Source organism: Coptis chinensis, chromosome 6 (genome assembly GCF_015680905.1).
Source record: "Coptis chinensis isolate HL-2020 chromosome 6, ASM1568090v1, whole genome shotgun sequence".
In the NCBI taxonomy this organism is placed as follows: domain Eukaryota; kingdom Viridiplantae; phylum Streptophyta; class Magnoliopsida; order Ranunculales; family Ranunculaceae; genus Coptis; species Coptis chinensis.
The window spans coordinates 45726549-45749375 of NC_141461.1; the positions used below are offsets into that span (position 1 = coordinate 45726549).

General features: G+C 37.1%; 1 pseudogene across 1 annotated transcript; it reads right to left on the reverse strand.

Annotated features, from left to right (window-relative positions):
- Positions 1-5215: 5215 nt before the first annotated feature.
- Positions 5216-10145, reverse strand: LOC147493230 (putative disease resistance protein RGA3 pseudogene; annotated as a pseudogene). The gene is made up of 2 exons (XR_015198993.1): positions 7757-10145; positions 5216-5432 (listed from the first exon to the last, which is right to left on the reverse strand). The product of XR_015198993.1 is annotated as a putative disease resistance protein RGA3 pseudogene (transcript).
- Positions 10146-22827: the final 12682 nt, after the last annotated feature.

A 22827-nucleotide genomic window follows, 5' to 3' on the forward strand; every position in this document is an offset into this window, starting at 1 on the left:
AAAAAAAAAAAAAAAAAAAAACAAAATTGGTCAAATTGCTCAAAACCAGATTTGCTAACTCCACAAGGGTGTACCGGGCCGATTTAAGAATAGCGATTCACGGTGCCCTTCCTTTCTTTGTCGGTGCAATCGTATCATGTTTTGTTTGCCTACGTACTCCATTACAATAATCCAATCTCATGAAAAAGCCAAGCATCAACTGTTAGATCCATAGCTTCAAAGCCATTCGGATCCTTCCATTTCTCGTACTCACACACACACACACTGAGAAGAGAACATAAAACACATCAATATCAAACATACACACCCATCCCAAACCAACTATTTGTACTCTTTAAAAACCCTTCAAACATACACACTTTTCTTTTTAATCATCGAAGATGTCAATGTGGTTGTTAGCCCAGGTTGACCCTTGGTGTCTTTGGGATCATCTGGCTTTCCCTACAAAATCACAAAGACAAAATCCCAACCCCACCCTAAGCGTTTGTAGCTGGCTGCCATTGGCTTTTACTTCTAAGGTCAGATCAGGGTATGAGGAGAACAGATGTGAAGAGATCCACCGTTTTGCAAGCCTTCAGAAAAAGAGAACTTAAAGGGGTAAGACGGAAAGAATTAGACAAGTATCATTCTAGAATGGGAAGACCCTCACCGGACATGTGGGGGTATATAGGGTAACAACCCCGCCACCATTAATCATGCTAGAATCGATTTGCGGATGAATAGCTCCTTGTCTACGCAAGAGATCCGCTTCATTTGAACATTGTCAACTACAAAGAAAATTTCCATGAGTAAAAGCAAGTATATGCAAAAAATAGTGATACGAAAAAAGTAACAATAATAAAAAGCCTCACATTGCTTTTTCACCATGTTCAGCCCTCTCTCATGCAAGATTTCAAGACGAAATGCATAGCCCGACATAAGAACATCAACATCATCCTCACTAGCAATACATGTCATACCCCAAGTCTTCTGTAGACTGCAAAAACAATATCAGAAAATTTCCATAGCTGGACTGAACTTAGACAAGCGAGAAAACAGTCATCAGACAAAATAGATGGACCGTGACATGCACAAAAAGAGATTGGTTGCCAGCTGTCTTACCTGAATCATGACTTTTCGGTGGTTGAACACAAGTTGGATGAACTTAGGTGATTTTCGGCTAACATCCTTTTCATAGGCCATGGGATGAGGTTCAGGAGGAAAAACAGATGTGAACTCCGGTTACCTATTTCTTTGCGATTGATTCGTCGCTAGTGAAAAACAGTTAAGATTCGTGAATTATGTTTCGGAGTCGGTACATTCTTCAACCTCTTCAGTTCGGTTTCCATGGTGTTGCTCTCGTTCTCTCTCTCTCTCTAAAACTTGAAGAAGGAGCTTTGTGCGACGTCAAAATTTTTTTTTTTTCGCTTTACGCATTTGTTTTGTTGGATGGCGTCCATGGTTTTTTCATAGGTTGGAATATGCGGCCGCAAAGACTTATATAAGGTTCAATTTGTTTTCAAGATCGGTGGGATTCTTTTCTCGTTTCCAAACTTCATCCGTCATCTCAATTCTTATCTACTCCATATTCTTATCACATCCGAACACTTTAAGTCCAATTAGTATTTAACTACCTTTTATTATTATTATTACTAAACTGCCCCTACATTTAATTTTTAACGATATAATCCAAGTATCGCTATTCCGCTGGCACGCGTCGTCGAATTCAAATTTCGTATTTTTACGTGATGCGTTCGGTACAGTTTTCGGCAATCAATTTCTTTTGCAATTTTATTTCTGTGCATATTTTATTTTATTTCTATGCATTTTCGACCATCTTTTATTTAATTACATTGCGTTCGTATACGTTAGTTTGACATTTTTTCGTTCTCGATAATTCACGATTTTTTTTACAGTTAATTTTCCTATCATTTCCTTTTCGCACGCGATGCTTCGTTATACATTCCGTTCATTTTTTTTTTCTTCTTTGCCATATGAACTTTGTTCGCATGCCAAAGAGGGGCGATGTTCGACCCCACCTACGCGGCAAACGTCCCATTGGTAGGAGTCTCAACTTTATTCGTTTAATCGACAAGGCTAAAAGCCCATTCGCAATATCATGGATCAACGTCTGTGCCCATTAACTCATGTGGCTAAGGAGTGGCTTTGCCACTAATGTAATGCGTTGATTTATGTCCGATTCATTTCTTATCAAAAGATAATTATCGGTTGAAAGTTATAGTCTATCACAATTACTCAAGCTACAAGATTACTTGAGCTACAAGGACTCTCTACTCTACCTATATAAATACCGAACTATTTTTCATTCAGAACTACGTTCTTGAGACTTGATCCCACTGATAATTGGGTACGTAGGCAACCGCAAGGTACAGTCTCATTATTCCCCCGATCACCATCATTTTTCTAATTACTTTTCTACGTTCTTCGTCTTTTTCATCAACACTTAGTGTTTTGATCATATTTGGTCGAAACACAACACATTACGTGCGCGTCTGAACAGGAAGACATTTCATTGTTATCACTAATAAATACAAACACAATATGATCATTATTTTTGTAATCAAATTATAACTCCAATACTATACAGTGATCATAATAACTGAATAAGAAACTCTAATTTAAATTTCGATTTCTGAGGGAATAAGAAGACTGAAGCGCAAGTTTTTTTTTTTTTTTTTTTTTTTTTAAGCAACTCTTCTCCTTCATTTACTCACTTAGAAAGAAAATGTTACGACTGTCTTTCATTATAACACCACCTGAGATGTTATGTTACAATGCCAAATGTTTACTTTGTAGTTAAACTTATCGGCAACACTTAATTCGAAGATATTCCGTGCCTAATACATTGTATTGTAAGTTTTTATGGGCATAAAATTTTTTAAGGCCACAAAATACTTAGAGAAGAGGAGCATGTCCGCATCACTACTTAATGCTGAAGATTAGTGGGTGTTTGGTTTTCATTTTTTCAAAAAATAATTTTTTATGAAAAAGTATTTATTCTGAAAACAGTTTTTCAATAAACATGTTTTGTTGTGATTTTTCTTAAAAGCTATTTTATCAAATCAGATTTCGTACTATGTTTCTCGATATATTTTGACATATCGTGGCATAAATCACTAAAGTCTCAAAGTTTTCATACGTACTGATTCTTTTGAGCAGTAAGAATTAACAACAACTCTTCTGAAAGTGTTTCCTTCAAAGAAAAATAGTTTTTTAACTTGAAAAACAAATTTTACCTAATTATCATAAAACAAGTTTTTGGGACCAAAAAGTGTTTTTTAGATGAAAAACTTTTTTTTTTAAATAGAAACCAAACACATTTATTTTTTCAAAAAATATTTTTTCACTAATAAATATTTTTTGGCAATAAATAAATAGAAACCAAACACATTTATGTTAGAACGGATTTTTCAGTTTGTTTCAAGAAAGATCATATAAGAATGGTTTCGTCAGACATTTTGATTAGTCATTTTCATAATTAAACAGACATTATAAGATGTATGTATGTCGGCATTGATTCATATATAAAATAAGTCCATAAAATAAGGCTAAATTTATGGTGCGCGAGATGTATGGTGCGCCATTACATCTCGGTCACTCATACCAAGAGGTGCGTGTGTATTTAATGGCAAAGTACTGATCCAAAAGCCCAATATTACCTGCGCACCATACGACCTGCGCACTGAAGACATGCTCATAAAATAATACTTATTGAACTAACTATGATTTGAATCTACTATTCAGATTTAGTCCTTTTTATTGGATGGTTAGGTCGCAACTTACATTAGCCTCTCAATAGTAAACCAAATTTTCTCCTCTGATAGAGGGAAAAAAAAATGATCAATTTTCTATACTTACTCCTCCTTTAAAGAATCATTGTACTTACTGCTCAAAAGAATCAGTACATACCAAACTAATCATGTTCATGGCCGGGCAGAGTTGCTAGTGGGATAGGAATTCCTGGCCCTCTTTCAAATAGAAACCTTGGAATGTGGGCGATCTTCGGCCAGTCCTCGCCACTTTCTTTCTTGCATCGTCTATGCAATTCAGGATGGCATTTTTCAATCTCTAGAGTTTTAAGACAGGTAAAATGCTGTAACCATGCTGGTAAGAATCTCAAGTTCTTGCAGTACATAATACTCAACGCATGAAGCCTATCGATATGTCTCATACCATCCGGTAAGGTTGTTAATTCTGAGAACCCCCACAATGTTAGACGCCTTAGGGAAATGAGGGACAGGAATTTCAAAGTTGAAATCTCTAGCCTTGGGCTATTCACTAATAAATAATTCTTGGAGGGAGGTTTGATACGTCAGCCTATCTGGCAAAGTCCTCAGACTAGTACAGCTTAAGATACTCAACGTAATGAGAGAACTCCCTAACTCTTGCAAAGAATTCAAGTTACGACAAAATCCAATTTGAATGAACTTGAGGGAGGAGAGGTTTCTTAATCCTTCTGGAAAGGATACCAGCTCATCACATTCGTGGACCTCTAACTCCGTTAGTGCAGTGTTATGCAACATACCTTCTGGGAAAGATATGTGCTCGTTGAAATCATAGATTTGAAGGGAAGAAAGCGAAGGTAAGTCTTTCACTAATTCCCCACAACCCCACAAGTAGAGAGATTCAAGAGAAAAGGAAAACAGGAGCTTCCTCAGCTTGGGGCAATTTTTAATGCTTAACTTCTTAAGACAAGGGAGCAGAATCACGTCGCTCTCTTCATTTACCTTCAATAACGACCATCCCTCCAATATAGGCATATAATGCAATTCAAGTTCTTCCAGTGATGTGAATCCTTCTACCACACCATTTTTGTCGATGAATTTAATGGACTTCATGTTATGCAAACGAAGTTTCCTAAGAAAAGGTAATCTACCAAACGAAGGAAGATCTTGGCATTTTCCACAACTCCAGAGGGATACTGCAACCAACTTCGGGAGAGAAGAAACCTCTAACCAGCTTGGGAAGGTTAGTCCTTGATAAAATCCGATACTCAATATTCTCAGATTTGGTTGAGGTCGGAGGCCTTTTATGACCTCCATTGTCACCGTCCGAATTTCTAAACAATTACAAAGTGAATATTTGAAATATAAATATCTTAAACATCATTATGTTCATCAATTGTCTAAAAACCCAACAAGGTGAATACAACTCATGCTAAAACCGAAAACCCACATCATAAAAGAATCAACTTAACAACAAAATATCTCCAACATTTCTCAACCATCACTTTATTAAAAGACTATCTTCCGTCCAAAAATCATCAATATAAAACTCTAAGAATAAAAGGTCTTCAACATCGTATTCTCATGTTATATGAATATGAACTACGTTATTACATACTTCCAAAAAGATCAGACCTAATAAAATAAATTCCCGGACTGCTTCAGAAACAAATCCAAATCAAACGTCGTGGTTCCATTGCTTTCCACCTATGTTCACAAGAACACACCCACGTTGCCAAAACAAAACAAACATGGGTCAGCAAAATGGAATTTGCTGGTATGAGTAGACTAACAACATAAAAATAATTTCATACTTTAATTATCCAAAGCACACTTTATATGTACCGATAACTTAATCATTCTCAGCTTGAAAGACAGATAGTTCTGTCATTTCAATCGGCATAGTTTCTTCCCAAGCAAGACTTCCATTCTATTAACTCATTATAATAACTCATCTTAATAACTTAGTAATTGAATTAAATCTTATCGATATCCACTTATGTATAAGAGTAGGACAACGTCTCTGTACAAAATATTATTAAGTCCTATCCTCCTGTAAACGGAAGTTAGAAATTCTAAATAACATATATAGATATCCTATAAGTATTCAAATGCAAGTCCAAGCACATCCAATTATCAAATCAATTTCTCTTATTAATTAATTAATTACTTTTCTTATACACCCACATATTAGTACCTATGTACCTTAGGTCATTCCCGCCTCATTCAATGAATACCCGGGTCATTCATGACACAGTCAATGAATACCCAGTTATAATGCTAACGGGCCATTTATGGTACACTCAATAAATGCTCACCTATCACATGACATTTTCAATCATAAAATCTCATTTCCAAAACTTGAGGCGTGGAGAGATTCAAAAAGAGTGTGGTAAATTTGTTGAGAACACTATTGAACTTTATTACATATATTATTTCAGAGAACGGAAGAGTATCTTGTTTCTTGTATTATTGTTTACGCATTATTAATATATCGATGTCTAAGTGTCATAACGTCGTATATCATAAAAGACTGATATATCACATAGTAATTAATATATGTACACACACACACATATATATATATATATATATAAAGTCTTAGCCTAACGCCAAGCACGCATATAGCCCTAGTCCTATCATAATAGACCTAATCATTTGCCGAGTCAAAGGTCAAACTTGGTCAACTGGTCAAAATCAACCTGCCAAGGGTCAACAGCAGTCAACCAGTCCTAAACTCATCCAACCAAAAATTCAAAGACTAAGGCCTAAAGTGCTTAATTAGTCTTTTCCAGGCCCAACTAAACTTAAGTCCATAAGTTTATAACCTGACGCACTTGGATTTATTTTAAGTTCTATGGACATCACCCATCCAAAATAGAACTGGCCCAATACTAATAGGTTTCGGCCCAACACAACTTATTGATTTCGGCCCAACCAAACAAATCAAATCTAAAGCCCAAGCCCAACCGAAACAAAAGTTATTGTTCACCTTCTCCTTCTTCACCTCACCAGCGCCTCCACCACCAACGCAGCCACCATAACCACCACTCGCCACCACTACTAAACCACACGGTTTTAATCCCTACCAAAAACCCAAACTACCTATACCACAAAATCGCGATTCCCTCCCTTATCAAAATTCGCATTTTGTCTGCCATTGATGCTCCTGTCAAGGTTCACAACACTTAAACACAATTCAACCCACATCGAAACCACTCGATTTCAATTTCCAATCAAAACCCAACACTATTGTACCATACACTTGATTTTCCCCACTCACAAAATAACCTCCGACGGGCATTAAAGCTCTTAACAGTATCGCTCGACACCACTGAGTAGTGTTCACTCCACACAAAACCCTCAACCCCTTACCCAACATCCAACATGTTCAATTCAACAACAAACCCAAAAGATCATCCACAACATTTACAGCCAACAAAAATAACTATCTATATCCACCATTAACAATTTATAGGATTTAAATGAAAATAGCTATCAGTTGATTGTTCAATTTACAATGTCGACAAATATGTTAATTCCAAAGTTCGGCAGTATGTAAACTAAATAGAACGAACATAAAATAATGAGCAGTGAAATAAGTTTCGTAAATTTTTTAAATAGCAAACTAGGAACAAAACTATGAGTTCAGTGAAAAGATAAAACTATCTACTCACCCGTGATTAGGTCCGACTATCAGCTAGCTATCAGAAAAATATTCTTCCTTTTCCTCTCTCAATAAAACTCTTTCTTTTTTTCTGTATAAAACTCTCTCTCTTTTTAAAAACTCCGTGTGAACTCCGGCCTTTTTGTTTTTAAACTCCCATAAAAAGGAAGGTTTATCTTTTAACCCTACTGGGTTTCCTATCCTTACTAATAGCTATCCTATTTTGTTTTACCTATTATTATTATTATTATTATTATTATTATAGGAAAAGTAAAAGAAAAACACGGAGTGTTATGTAAACTTCTTCTTGCAACTAAGAAGCGGACCAAGTCAGATTCAGAGAACCAAGGTACAGCTTTCCTACCAAATTAGCTGCTTTAGCATCCATTGAATTCTTCACACACTCGAGCCCAGTTATTGTTAGTTCTCCTCTAAGTTGATTCAGCTCCTGAAACTCTTTGATATGACATCCATCGTTTGAGCTCACAATGAAGATGTTTAATGTTTGGAGGAGAGTCAATCGCCCAATCCCAGCTGGCAATTGAGTTAAGCTATAACATTCCCTGATGTCTAGGTGGCTAAGGCTCCTTAGTTTCCCAAAGCATTTGGGTAAACTTAAAAGTTTTAGACACGTAGCCAACTTCAATGTTTGCAAGTTTCTCAACTTGCAGATTGATTTTGGCAATGAAGTAATATCAGTGCGGGAGAAATTGAGATACCTCAAATGTTCCAGATCACCTATCGAATCTGGTATTGTTACAAGGCCGAAGACCTCCAAACTCATGGCTCTTAAGGACATAAACCTTGTGCAGAAATCGAATTCCAAACTTCTTCCGTTGTTTGTATGATCCAACAAAATAAGTGTGCGCAAGGAAAGTGAGGATCCACTTATGGACTCAATAGTGGCTGCTGATGAAGCTTCATCCATAGTCAAGGACAAATGCCGTGTGCATCAGGAGTACTCTTAAACTTGCCAAGCTCAATGTTACGACATTCATTTATCATGATAGAACACGCAAGGTCATGCATCTTACACCATACTATGTTTTCATCTTCATCTTTCCCTACATCTTGGAAGAAGGACCTCCACAACAATGAAACAAATATCTCACTTCCAATATCTTCCAGTTGCCTTCCTTCTTTAGAGTGAACAAAGCCATTTGCCATCCATAAAAGAATTACTTCTTGCTTTCTGATTATGTGATCTTTTGGAAATATGGAACAAAAGGCAAAACATTGCCTCAAATTTATAGGTAAATGATTATAGCTCAACCTCAAGGCTGGCAAGATGTTGTTTTCTTTGCTTTGTGTTAGATCCCAAAGTCCATTGTCTCTCACAGACAACCAATCGTTTTCTTCACCTTTGAAACGCATTAAACCTCCTAGTGCTTTTGCAGCCAGTGGTACAGCTCCACACTTTTTCACAATCTCTTTGCCAATCCCTTGATTCCCCATCCCAAATGCACGTTGCTTGAACAAAGACCAGCAATCATCCTCAGAAAGAAATTTCAAGCAATATGGAGGGGATGTACCTGTAATTGATGCTACTGTCTCAAGGCGAGTAGTGACAATTACCGAACTTCCTTTAGCTCCACATTTTAATGAATACATAAATCTGTTCCAGTCTTCTTGATTTTCATTCCACACGTCATCTAAAACCAACAAATATCTCTTCCCTACAAGTTGTTCTTGCAGGCGGCATTGCAAAGGATCTAATTCTTCAAGATCACATGCGTTTCCTGAAATAGACGCTATGACTGCTTTTGTAAGTCTTTTTATACCAAAATCTTCAGATACACATACCCAAATTCTGACTTCAAAATGCTCTTTTACCCTGTCTTCATTGTAGACCAGTTGTGCGAGAGTAGTCTTACCAAGGCCACCTATACCAAGTATTGGACAAGTGGAAACATCCTCTTCACTGTTTACATTGTTAAGCAATAGCCGTATAACGCTTTCTTTTTCTTCATCTCTCCCATAAACTTTTGGTTCAGTTAAAATGGAGCTAGTTTCATGGTTTGGATAGAATTCGACTCTTTGTCCTACAACTCCTCTCAAATGAAACTTGAATCTTCCAGCAGCAATCTCATCAAACCTCTCACTCAGCTCATTTATTTTCTTTGCAATCTTCCAGTGAAATTTATATTTATCAATCTTAAAGCAGGATAAGAAAGAGTCACAGACTTGCTTAGAATAGCCTCCAGACCTCATGTCGTACTCTAAATCCATTGATTTAGTTGCCCATTCATCCAGAACATCATCGGCATCATAAGTAGCATCCTTAAGTTTCCTTACCAATTATTGACCGCGTTTTCCGTCAGCTGCTTCTCCTCTGCATCTTCAAGGATATCTTGAATTACTGATAACGTGTTGGAAAGTTTCTTCACCCCAAACCAGACCAACTTCGTTTTGGATCAATGAGCTGAGGTTGTCAAATAGTACTTGAAGAAATGGAAAGACTACCAATTCAACTGCCATTAATTGCTTCTTGGTGAGCTCTGGAATCCTCTGTTACTAGGGGAACAATAGAATGAGTATGAGAAGAAAATTTTCAATGGGAATTCAGTTTAGGAGTGGACGACCACAGCAAGACTTGGAATAGTCAAGTTGATAGTGGATTTCTGTAGTGTCTTCGTAAAGAGCTGCTTGACTTGTTTAACAGCTGTGGTCTGGTGGGGCTTTGTTATTCAGCCACACAAATAACACTATCATCTATCACGTAGAGAAGTAGTTGAGCACTTTAGCAATGTATATTTGTGCTGCGATAATAATAATAACAATTCATCTAGATTATCAGAAAATTCATTGTAATTTAAGCTACAACCTTAGAATGTCTGATTAATTTACTTGCATTTGGATTAAAATGTCTGATATCAACACCCTATATTAAGCTTACTATTTTGAACTAAACTAGTCTTCATATTTCGTAAGCAAACTCGCTCGACTCATTTCTGGATTGCTCTTTCTTGTTGGCAATGAGCGGAGTTACTTTACAAAATGAAACAAGCTTGAACCTAACATACTAAAACTCAGAATAAATCGGTCTAAATACAATCGCAACTAACTGAGTAGACTAACTGATTTACTCGAGCAGCGAGGTCTAAGCGTTTTGGCTCACTCCAAGTGTATATGATGGATAAGAGCGTTACATTGCTCATGGTACTAATGCAGTAATTACTTTTTTTTATGTTAAGATGGCGGTTGTTTGATGAATTCCACTTCCCCATAGTCGAGTGATTTTTTGCTCCGTCTTGGTTCCTCCAAGAGCTCCAAGGGAATTATCAGCCACACAAGTCTCATTTTTTCCACTAAAAAAGAGTAGTTACACCTCGCACAATATCTTCAAAATTTCCAATTTTACTAGTTTGTCCCTCAGTCATAACAAAACAAAACAAAAAATAGGAATCAAAACAAAAAATAGGAATCAAAATATGAAAAACACGAAGGATGCATTAAGAACAAGCTAACAAGAAGATGATAATATAGGTCAAAGTCAACAATATTTGGTCAAAGTCAACAATATTTGGTCAAAGTCAACAATATCGGTCAAAGTCAAAAATTTATAGCGGATATATCGGTCGATATATATTGTTATATCGGAAATTGCGATATATATCGGGAAAAAAAGAGGGGATTCAATATTCGGTTGAGATATATCAAATATATCCATTTCGGTGTACCAAAAAAACGATATATATTAGATATATCGGCGATATTTTGGGCCTTGCTTTCCTCACTTTCACTAACCCAATTAGTCAATATGCTACACTTGGTTCCACACGATTTTAGTGGCACCTTGCTCATAAAAGCACCACGTGGGAATATCTCCCTCTATCTCTTATTCTGATAGGGTGTATTTGAGATCAAACAACACAAACCCTGTTTTGTAAGTACCTCTCGTTACCATTTTATCAAAACCCCACACCCATCAACTTTCTTCTTCGCGCCCTTGCCACCAACAATTAATGCACATCATATCAGCCGCATATTTGTGTCTTTGTTCTGCCTTGTTTTGTAAATGATTACTCTCACAGCAGACTTGAGGACTCAAAACAAACAAGGACGCCATCAACAATATGTCACTATCTGCTCTTATTCAACCCACGTATATAATGGCTCCCCATAACCACTTCTCTCCAGCACTCTAATCTATTTCTCAAAATTACCACTCTCAAGCTCTCTTTACAAACTAAGAGAGAAACTCTAACACTTTCAAGCTCTTCATAGTTCTGAAGTTCTGAAGCAAACATAGTTCTTCTAAGGAAAAGTAAGGACACTAAACTTGCGATGACTAAACTTGGTTTGGCGGTATATATTTTCAAATGCCAACACTAAGTGAAAATGATTAGTGTTGTGAGGACCATAATATTAATGTGAATCAATGCCCCTAAACTTAGTACTCACTTTACATGGTTCGTGTTCTTGGTTCTTCAGATCTATTAATATAGCATATGTTACAACATACTACTATAAGAAAAGGAAAAAATCTGCCTGAGTTGCATATTCTTAACTTGGTTCAGATATGCATATGCCATATTTTGTTGCATATGAGGAAGCCGAGACCTTAAATGACATACTTGTTACTTAGTTCAAATTAAATCACTAATAGTTACATAGTCTGTAGATTTTCTTTGATTATTGGCATGTTGTCTACATATTAAATTGTGAAAGATTGGTTCTTGGACAAATGAAAAATATTTTCGAACTAGAAGACTTTTTGGTGTGTTTGTGTTTAGCTTGCTTCTTTTATACTTGTGTTGAGCACATATATTTTGATATTCATATATTATGATCTTACCTCTCTTACCTTGGTAGCTGTTTTATATGGACTTGTTTCTATTGTAGGTGCACAACACCATCGACCACCCAGAGTACCTAGAAACAACTATAATATTTATGAACGGGTCAATTTGGTGCAATCAAAGTTGGAGATTCTTAAACTTGATGTGCAAGATCTAAAAAAGGCTTTCGAATCGGCACTAGCGGAACTCAAGGACAGTGTTACAACACTTCGTAACCTGTTTTATGAATGGAAGGAACCCATACTGAAAGATATGCATGAAGGCATTGAGATAATTGATGTGGAGAGCTATGGAGAAGATGTCTTTAAGACACCTCCCCTAGTGAGAAGATGCAATATGTTCCCTTCACCGGACACTCCTTTTGCAAAGAGGAGGATAATAACAGAGGTAATTGTGTGAGTTTGCTACTATTTATCTACGTAGATTAAGGTCTTTACTTTCATATTCATGACTTTTGAATGATTTTATAGTCTGATCTATTGATGGTTTGTTGGTTGGGATGTTAACAGAGTGTCAAATTGAAATGTATACCACATAATGTGTCATATTCAGAACTGATTTCATAGTACTGAACACACCTCAATATGTTACATAGAGTATCATATTTAAAAATATACCACATAAAGTGGGATATGCAGAACTGATTTCATAGTAGTGAACACACCTCAATATGTAACATAGATTGTCATATTAAAAATTAGATCACATATAGTGTCCTATTCAGAACTGATTTCACAGTCGTGAACACAGCTCAATATGTCACATGGAGTATCATATTTCTAATTAGAGCACGTAAAGTTTTGGTTATGATTCCAATTATAACTGATTCGAAATGTAAGTTGACTTGTGGTGGTCTGTTTTGGTTATGATGAGATACAATGCTATTATTTCTCTACTTATATTAACTTTCACATTCATGACTTGTGTATGATTTTATAGTCTGATCTATTCATGGTTTGTTGGTTAGGATGTTCATAGACTGTCAAATTGACAATTATACCACATAAAGGGTCATATGCAGAACTGATTTCATAGTACTGAACAAGCCTTAATATACATAGAGTATCATATTGAAAACTATACCACATAAAATATCATATTCAGAACTGATTTCACAGTACTGAACACGATTGAATATGTCACACAGAGTATCATATTACAAATTATACCACATAAAGTATCATATTCAAAACTGATTTCCACGCCTGAATATGTTACATAGAGTATCATATTGAAAATTATATCACAATAAGTGTGATATTCCGAATTGATTTCATAGTACTTAACACACCTTAATATGTCACATAGAGTATCATATTAAAAATTATATCACAATAAGTATGATATTAAGAACTGATTTCATAAACTGAACATGCCTGAATATGTCACATAGAGTATCATATTCAAAATTATATCACAATAAGTGTTATATTCATAACTGATTTCATAGTAGTAAACACATGTAAGTATGTCACATAAAGTGTCATATTAAAAAGTAAAGCACATAAAAGGTGATATTGTCTGAACTGCTTTCAACCATTATATCTTCATTCCAAAACTAAAATAAAGTCAGTTTAACAGAACAGACACCATTTAAAAAGGAAAAGGAAACAAGCCAAGTTTTTGATTTCATAAAAGAGCTCATAAGCTAATACAATTAGTCAATTCTTCAAACAAGTAGCTCATGCAAATACAACTACGATACTTAGCTAACATAACTAAAACAAGACCAACTCGATCCCTAAGTGCTAACGAAATCCGGATACTTCATTCCAACGTCATCACAGTCAAATCCATAGCATCCACAATCAAATCCATAGCACCCACAGTCAAATCCAATGCATCCTCAGTTGTAAGCCCCCAGTTAATCTCATCAACATTCGTTTGCTTTTCGGGGGTGTTGCTTCTATTATGCTTTCCAGCAGTATGATTCATCAGTTAGTAATTTGTACACTAACTCCCCCCTGAAATTAGTCATCGTGTTTTGGTATAATTTTGGGAAGTGATCAATGGAACGTGCCTTCCACTCCATGAATTTGCACACAAATAGTCCGCAGTCCACCCTAAAGCTCAAACAAAAGAAGTATTAAAAATCTCACGTCATATTTCCGGTGTTAGACAAACTTTATCACAAAAGAACTAGGCTAGAAGTACTTACGAATCTGGTGGTTGTTGAGGGCACTTTCAATTTCCAACAATGTAGCCTTTAAAGGGGTTTCTTGCTCTTCTTCTCAGCAATGTGTTCATTTAAAATTGTATAGACCGTTCCATCGTGTTTGCCATTTCAAATTGATAGAAGATATGACAAATATCATCGGTCGAGAAATACTCTAACAAAACCTACTACTTAAGATCGACAACAAAGCAGTTTCACATGCAAGTGCACAAACTCAAGTTTAGTAACTCACTACTTTCATGGCATTCTGTAGGGAAAGCGGATGTGAGGGATATCTTGTGTTCATTAAATCAAAGTGTGTCCATCGTTATCCATCATGTTATAATGTAGGAGCATCAATGGTACCCCCATTTTCTTTATTTGTTTTCCACTATTGAGGAGGAAAGAATAGATTCTTAACATTTTCGTGAAGTTGATGCGATTGGATCAATAAAAAAACCTTCTCAAGGTGTTTTGCCCAAATCACAATGATCTGTCAAAAATATTAATAATAACCTAATAAGAATACTTCATAAGAATACCGTTAAGAATATGTAATGAATATATCAATACCAATAGTATGCAACACTGTGTATTATATAACCCTAGGTTTCGAACATACGCAAGTCATAGTGTCAAAGTAATGGCTAAGTGGTATGTTCTGAGGCTTACGACCAGGATAAATTTTCTTCTCTATCTCTCGAGGATACCAATTTAATACCTGCATAGTGCATCCCAGAAGTAAGTCAATTTTCATCGATGATATATGAGAAGTTGAGAGCAAAATGTGTGTTTGGCTTACCTGGCCATTAACAAATCTGTCAAGCATCAATTCTTCCAACTATTTACCGTGTAGTTGAATTATGTCTCCATCCCAAGCAACAGTGCTGCAATGAAACACATATAATACGTACACCAGTTAATACAATAACATATACATCTCGGTGCTGGCCTATTCAATTGTCATTGCAAATACATACAACTACGCATTCTTTACATTCAAATGAACAGTAGGCATCATAAAAGGTTTTCAGATAGACTTAGATTTTACATACTTGACATGTGCAGACTTGAAAAACCTCCCAACCACTAGCTGCTTTTGAAAATTAAGACATTAAAACGCTGTTGAAGATTCTACTGAAAGTAGCTTTTCACCAAGATTTGTTATAGGCGGATAGTCGTCAACACATATTATCGTAATCAGTTTCTATTTTCCCTCTCTCTCATTCTTCTTCTTCACTTTTTGTGTAGGCATTCTCGTCCTTTTCTTTTGATTTACAACCATTGATTGCAACTCCGGTTGCAGCTCCTCTTTGTTGGCTTCATTTGTTAGCATCACATCCACTGGAACAAACAGTGTCAATGGCAATGCTTGGATATCATTATCTCTAAAAGGTGACATCTCCTTTTCAGCCTCAACCCCAGACTCCTTCTTGGACTTCTCTTTAGCATCCTCTTCTCTTTCTTTTAATTTGGCCTTCAAGGCTTCATTCTCTGCCTGTAGGCTTTGATTTTCTTCTTCCAACTTAATACACCTTCCCCTTAAGTCCTCTTATGTTAGAATTGGATCACTTGTCAACGTAACAAGCTCCACTTCCTTAAATTTGATTTCGGCGGTCACCTGAAAACACCGATAATAACTTCACACAATAAGAATGCAATGTAAAGTGTTCATTTGACATTGAAAATAGGGGATTTGTCTGGACAAAATTACATTGGAAAAAACTACTGTCGAATGTCTATGTACCACTGTACTGGTACCCCTATGAACGACCATCATTGGGTACCACTATAAGAGCCACCCACTAATGAGGCAGGCTTTCTTGCCCGCTAGTCGCTACTGTGGCAGTCCCGCTTGTCTACTAATGTGGCATTCGGGCATGCCCTCTATTGGAGCAATGACACTTCCCACTAATATGACACCCAAGTTATATATAGCAGGTCTGGAGATATGTCAAGGGATTTTTTCCATATGAAGCTTTTGGAAAGATTTCATACAAAGAGAGAAATATCTCATCAAATAAGGAAAGGGTATTTTTAGCAATAAGATTCCTATAAATACCCAACAATCATTTCAAACAAAGAACTACGTGCATTTTTTTGAGACTTGATTCCAGAGAACAATTTGGATACGTAGGCAGCCATTGGTGGTAAAGTCTCTTTCACTCTCTATCAACCTCTCCAACAAGATCATTGGTGTGTTTGTGTGAGTCATCACCCAAACATAATTAGCGCCGTCCGTGGTCCTTATTGACGGGCCCTCTTCCACGTTCCTTCTTCCAAGCACCATTAATGGCAAAAACTACAAGGTCTCAGGCGAACAAGAATGCAAGAACACAACAACAACAACAACAACAAGACGAAAATCCAAAAATACTAATCAATCAGGAGGTGATAGAATAACCGGCTGCAACAGATCTGCAAGATTAGCCTTTTCAACTCCAAGTGCCACGACAACCCAGATCTAGACGTCCGACATCTCAGGCTCCAGTAACTCACCTTCAAGATCTAGACGTTACAAATGTAAACGAAGTAGATCCGGAAAACATGGAGATAGGAGATGAAGACATGCCGTTAGAAGTACTGCGTCAGAGGTTCAGAAAGAGAAGGAGTATAGCAACTACTTGCAGAAGCAACTGGACAAAGGGAAGCAAGTACAAAGGGATGACGCCGATGCTGCATCTTCCACACCGACAAGAGCTCCTAGATCCGGTGAAAATTGGAGTGTATCCAACCGACTATAATTTAATTACGGTACATCCCGTCCATTGGAAACTATCCCTGAGCATCGTCACTCAAGGACAAGCAGACATTCATCCCATTCAAGAAGACAATCCAGATCTCGAAATACCAACAACACTAGGCGTAGAAGTGGTCATAACATGACAAGATCATTGAATGTTGATCATAGCGTATCTGAAAGGTGGACAACATCCACCATAAGATGAAATGCTGGACGCCAAGATCAGGATCTCAGAGACGAATTGCAACATAACCTTAGACATGGCTTGAATGCAGCAAACTGATTCAGACAGGTTAACGACGGTCAGCCCAGAATATGGCCACACCAAAGAAATGGGTCCCCAGTTCGACAGCTGTAGTGCCAGTATTTAAAATACATATTTAGTATTAATTTATTAATTAAATTATTTATTTAAAAATTCGCTAGATTGGATTTGGATATGTGGGCCTGGTTTCTGGGCCCGAGTTTGTGTTGGGCTTGGGGTTTAAAGTCCAAGTATATAATCACATTGTTATAGAGAATAGGGTTTAAGAGAATAAAATATAATAAAAATGGAGGCAGAGATAAAAGTTGGATTGCTAGAGGGTGGAGCGCGACGATTCGGACTACGAGGGATTCGTCGAGTTGTTAGTTAAGGTGAGTAGTTATATTTTTAAAATTTTCACCGAACCTACGGTACTGTCAGAGTTTTGGCTTCGGGCTCAGTATAATTTTGGGTTATGCGTACTATCGATATTTTTTCCTCCTGTCATATTGGTTAAACTGTCGAAACTAACTCTGTTGAGGCTAGGAAATCGACATTGAACTGTCCAAGCTAGGAAATCGACATTGAACTGTCCAAGCTTTATGGCCGGTTAAGGGCAGTTAAAGCCCAATCTATAGAAATCATCATTTTTCTTTGTTTCTCTGTTTGAACTCATTTTTCTTTACTGTGGCTTGGAATGTGGCTTGGAATTTGTTGATTGATGTCGGGGGTTATAGGTTTGATGTTGGTTATTGTGGTTTGGATGAGCTGTTCAAGCTCTGAAGAAACATTAATGGCGGCACCAAGAAATCGCCGATACAATTTTATGTAACTGTTGGGTGGTTTTGTTATAAGTTGTTGGTGATGATGGGGCATGGAGCCGGTGGTTGGGGGTTGGCGGAAGGGCTGTTGGAAGCTCCCAATACTTGTTAATGGCTGCCAGAGAATCGCCAGTAGAACTGTGATTGTTGTGTTTTTTTGTATTGATTGAAGATTGGGGTAGAAAGGGGTTGAGGTTTGGGTATTGATTAGTTGTTGATGTATGATTGAAGTAGCTAGTGTATTGTGCATGGGAGCTGTCGAAGCTCTGTTAATGGCGGACGGTCTCAGATCTAGTTTTGGTCGAGATGTTGAATTCAAGAATTGAGGATTTCGCGTTTGTTAAAGTGGTGGGTGTCACACCCCAAAAAACCTTCACACACCACCTAAATCTATCTAAGCGAAAATGGTGTGGGTGAAAAACCCCACCACTTTGCTTCACCAAGCACCGATTTCGGTTAGAAAACACTTCAAAAATTTGTTAGATCCGACCACCATCACTGTTCTTGGGAGTTTTCGAACCCCCACAAAATCTCTACCACCACCATACCTCATACCAACAACCCTCAATATACCAAAACAGTTCAAACACGAAGTAAAAACAAAACAATCAAAATACTCAAGATTGATTAGTTGTTGGGGCGGTACTAACAATTCTTGGTGTATCAAACATGTACATAAAAATCCATGGTTGATCGGAACAAAAACGGTGGAAATAGAAGCGGTGGTTCTTCCAGTAAAAAAAATGTGGTGGCGAAACAACCAAGACTAACCACTCACAAGAAGAATTTTGAAGAGAAAAGAGCGGACAATGAAGGATGAACAAAACATGGTTTTAAAGTCATGTCTATATAACGGAAAACCGAAAAAGATAAACTACTCACAAAAAGCGGTTTATTTGGGTAGAAAATTCGTAAAATCTAAACCGATGAAAATCATAGTTTAAAGTGGTGAGGGTTAACTCTACTCACTTGTATTAGAACTCAACTAATCCTTCGTCGTCCGAACCGTCGGCTCAACGCTTCCAAACAAGCTTCAAGCTCTGCCTCCATTTTAATTATTCTATTCTATTTTTAGAAAAAAATGTGTTTATATACTTGGGTCGAAACCCTAAGCCCAACACATACCGGCCAAAACCAAGCCCACGATCCCGAGTCCAATCCGAGGAATTTTTGAAAATAATTAATTTAATTAATTAATAAATAGATAAAACGATTTTAAAAATTTATGGGGGTTTGTACCCTCTTCATTTTTTAGTTTTGGGCGAAAGTGGAGATTGTGGTGGCGGGCCGGTGGTGGTTGTGAAGGAGATGACAGAGGGAGAGATCCGGTTCCCCATCCATCACAAGTACAAGTCTATTTCGGTTTGGTGTTGGGCCTTAGTTGGTTTTTGGGCCCGATTTTAGTTTGTTTTGTTTGGGCCTTTTCCAATTAGTTTTTGGGCCAGTTTCTAATATTGCTTGGGGCCAGTCCATAGGACTTAAAATAGAGATCCAAATGGATCTTTTAACATTTAGACTTTCGGGTTCTAAGGTTTGGACTTGGCCAGTTGGGTCCGAACCATTCCTTTGGTCATGAGCCCATAAGCCATGCACATTGCCTTTAGCCATGAACCATGGCTATGACCCTGAACCTGTTGAACATAGAAATGACAGTTTGACTTTGACAATGACAGTTTGACTTTGACAATAATGTGTTAACTTTGACAATGATGGGTTGACTTTGACTTTGACCATTGACTTTGACCGTTGACTGTGGAATATTGACTTTTTCCAGTTTTTTTTCCACATGTTTAAGTATATGGACAAATGTAGTAATAAAATATTATCGAACATTGTATAACCTTGTTTGTCATTATCTAATTAAGTTTTGACGTGAGTAGTGCAATATAATATTGGCACGTAACTAGAGGGGAATTCTGATAATAAGAATTTGATATATATGTTTTTATGAGTATTAAATTATATACGGACTTAGATTTATGGACTTTAGTATTGGGATTTGATTGTGGACTGTGGACTGTTTAATTGTGCTACATTTTATGTTGTAAATTGTATGGACAAATCAAATGCTAAAATGCTGTGGAAGCTTGTATAAATTTGGTTGTCGTTATCTAAAAAAATGATTTGATGTAGATATTGTGTATATTTTGACACGTGACGAGATAGAAACTTTAGGAGATATAATATTCCTAAAACGCTATAAAAATGTATGCGATACGTTTGAAGCAATTGTGACGTTATATAATATGTTGGGATATATATATTAAATGCAATAGTTTTGGAGAAATAAATGTATAAACAATCCATTATTATATATGTGAGATGCTACTATGAGGTAGTATAGTATTGGTGACTATTTGCCCACGGGATTGTGGCTTAGTGCAATAATATATTGGCATGTGAAAGAATGAAAGTGGTTACGAGATATAATTGAGATATTTCTAAATATTGTGGCTTAGTGCAATAAGGTATTTGATCTGCACGTGATATAGTGGAATTATTATGAGTCATAAATGTATGACACCTGAATAAATTACGTAACGAAAATCCTAGAACCTGACTACCACAACTCATGTGATTTGCCCTATGTGGGCGTATGTGATATGATTGGCCCTTGTGTAGGGTGTATGTGATGCTGATTGACCCTTGTGTAGGGCAATCATAGCCGAATAGTGGCTTGATTATTTCGTTCACAAAATTAGAACGAGACGCGCGATATTTTATGCCGAATAGTGACAGTACTTACATAATGGCTTTCGTGTGAGGGTTACCTGGTGTGCGGCATCCTGCTCAGGGTAGTTACACACGGAGTGGTTCATTATGTAAGGGGAGGCATGTGGATATACATGTTCGGCGTTGGGAAGCGATTGTGGTAGCCAGGGAAACTAGGTAAGACATAGATACGACGTGATTTTAGGGACACGCAAAGAAAGCCTTAATTAATATAATTATGGTAACGTGTTGGTTAATGATGTATCTTTAGATAGATGACTGTATATGGTTTTGCAGAAGTGTGGGTCAAACTAATTACTTGTGCAGAGACGACCCACTCTGTAATTGAGCATGAAATATGATAAGTATAGAATATGTTTGGCTGGTTAGTAGTTTAGTTAGAACCTAAGGCGCCTCGTGGAGGAACTAAATGCCTTTTTATTATGCGTATGGTATGTTGTATTAGTTGTTGGAAGTTAAGGCGCCTCAGTGGAGGAACTACCTGCCTTACCTATTGTAGTTAAGAATGTTGTATTAGTTGTTGGGAGTTAAGGCGCCTCAGGGAAGGAACTAACGGCCTTATGGATTGTGTATATATATGTATAATTATATGTTGTATTTTAGGGCTACTCACACCAGCATTTTTATAATGCTGACCCGATTTGCATGTTTGCTTATCGGGTGTGTTCATTAAATGAACATAGTTGATAAGTCTTGGCAGGTTTAGTGTTGAAGAAGATTGGTTGCTGCTTGTGGTTTGCGTTAGCATCGCATTTCAAGATAGGCTTTGTTTTCCTTTGAGGTGATATAGATTTTCAGTTGAGATAAGGTTATTTGCATTTTCATTTGTTAATTTTTGTAATGAAGAGGACTTTTGTTTAAGTTAAAAATTTTATTGGTTTTTAATTATCCGCATATTTAAACTGTTTATGGGTTTTTGGGAGTTGAGAGTGCGTCACACCTCGAAGATCGAAGAGTCGGGAACAAATAATGTTTTTCCGAATTCTGTCGAAATTCGGGGTGTGACAACAGCCTAGCCCGTTTTATCGGCACAGTCTCGCAGCCCAAGGAACTAGCCAAATATAGAAAAGCAAAGAACCGGGAGACAACAACACCGTGAGATGCAACGTAGTGAAGTTACTCCTCAAGTCGTAAATCTAGAAGCCACAGGTGCACCATTCATGGAACAACAAATCAAAGACATCATCAAGAAAACAATGACCAATGTGGGTGTCACTGAAGCACGATGGAAAGACCTTGCAGTAAATGAAGATGTTGTCGGGAGATTTTCTCTAAAAATACACAAACGATCAACGAAGCAGGAGGAGACCCAAACGATCATGTTATGGAGTTTAAAAGTAGGGTAATTCTATGGCGCATAGATGACCCCCTACTGTGCAAACTTTTTCCGTCTACGTTAAAAGGAGAAGCTCTATGTTGGCTTTCCAGCTTGCCAGCTCAATCTATCGCGTCATTTCAGGAATTAGCAAACCAGTTCACAGATCGGTTTAAGCATAATTGGACACGTCCTAAGGATGTCAACATCTTGCTTAACACCAAGCAGCAAAAGGATGAAGCGTTGGCAAAGTTCGTAATTCGTTTCCGCCAAGTGCAAGCAGAGGTCACCAATGTCCCTGATGTAATGATCATTCATGCATTCAAGGAAGGAGTCCATTTCGATAAAAATGGAATTTACAACTCCCTTGTACGGGACCCCCCACAATCAAAATCCGATTTGTTTGCACGAACACAGCAGTTCATTAACGTGGAGGAAGATGTTAGATCAAAAGCCTCAAGAGACAAAGATTTCCGGAGTAAAGACTCAAACGAAGGTAAAGGCAAATAGGAGCAAAACATATCGGAAGGACCACAACAGAAGTCAGAATACAACAAGGTTAACACAGTTCGTGAGGAAATGAAGCTCACTCCATTAAATGCCAAGTACAATGTGATATATG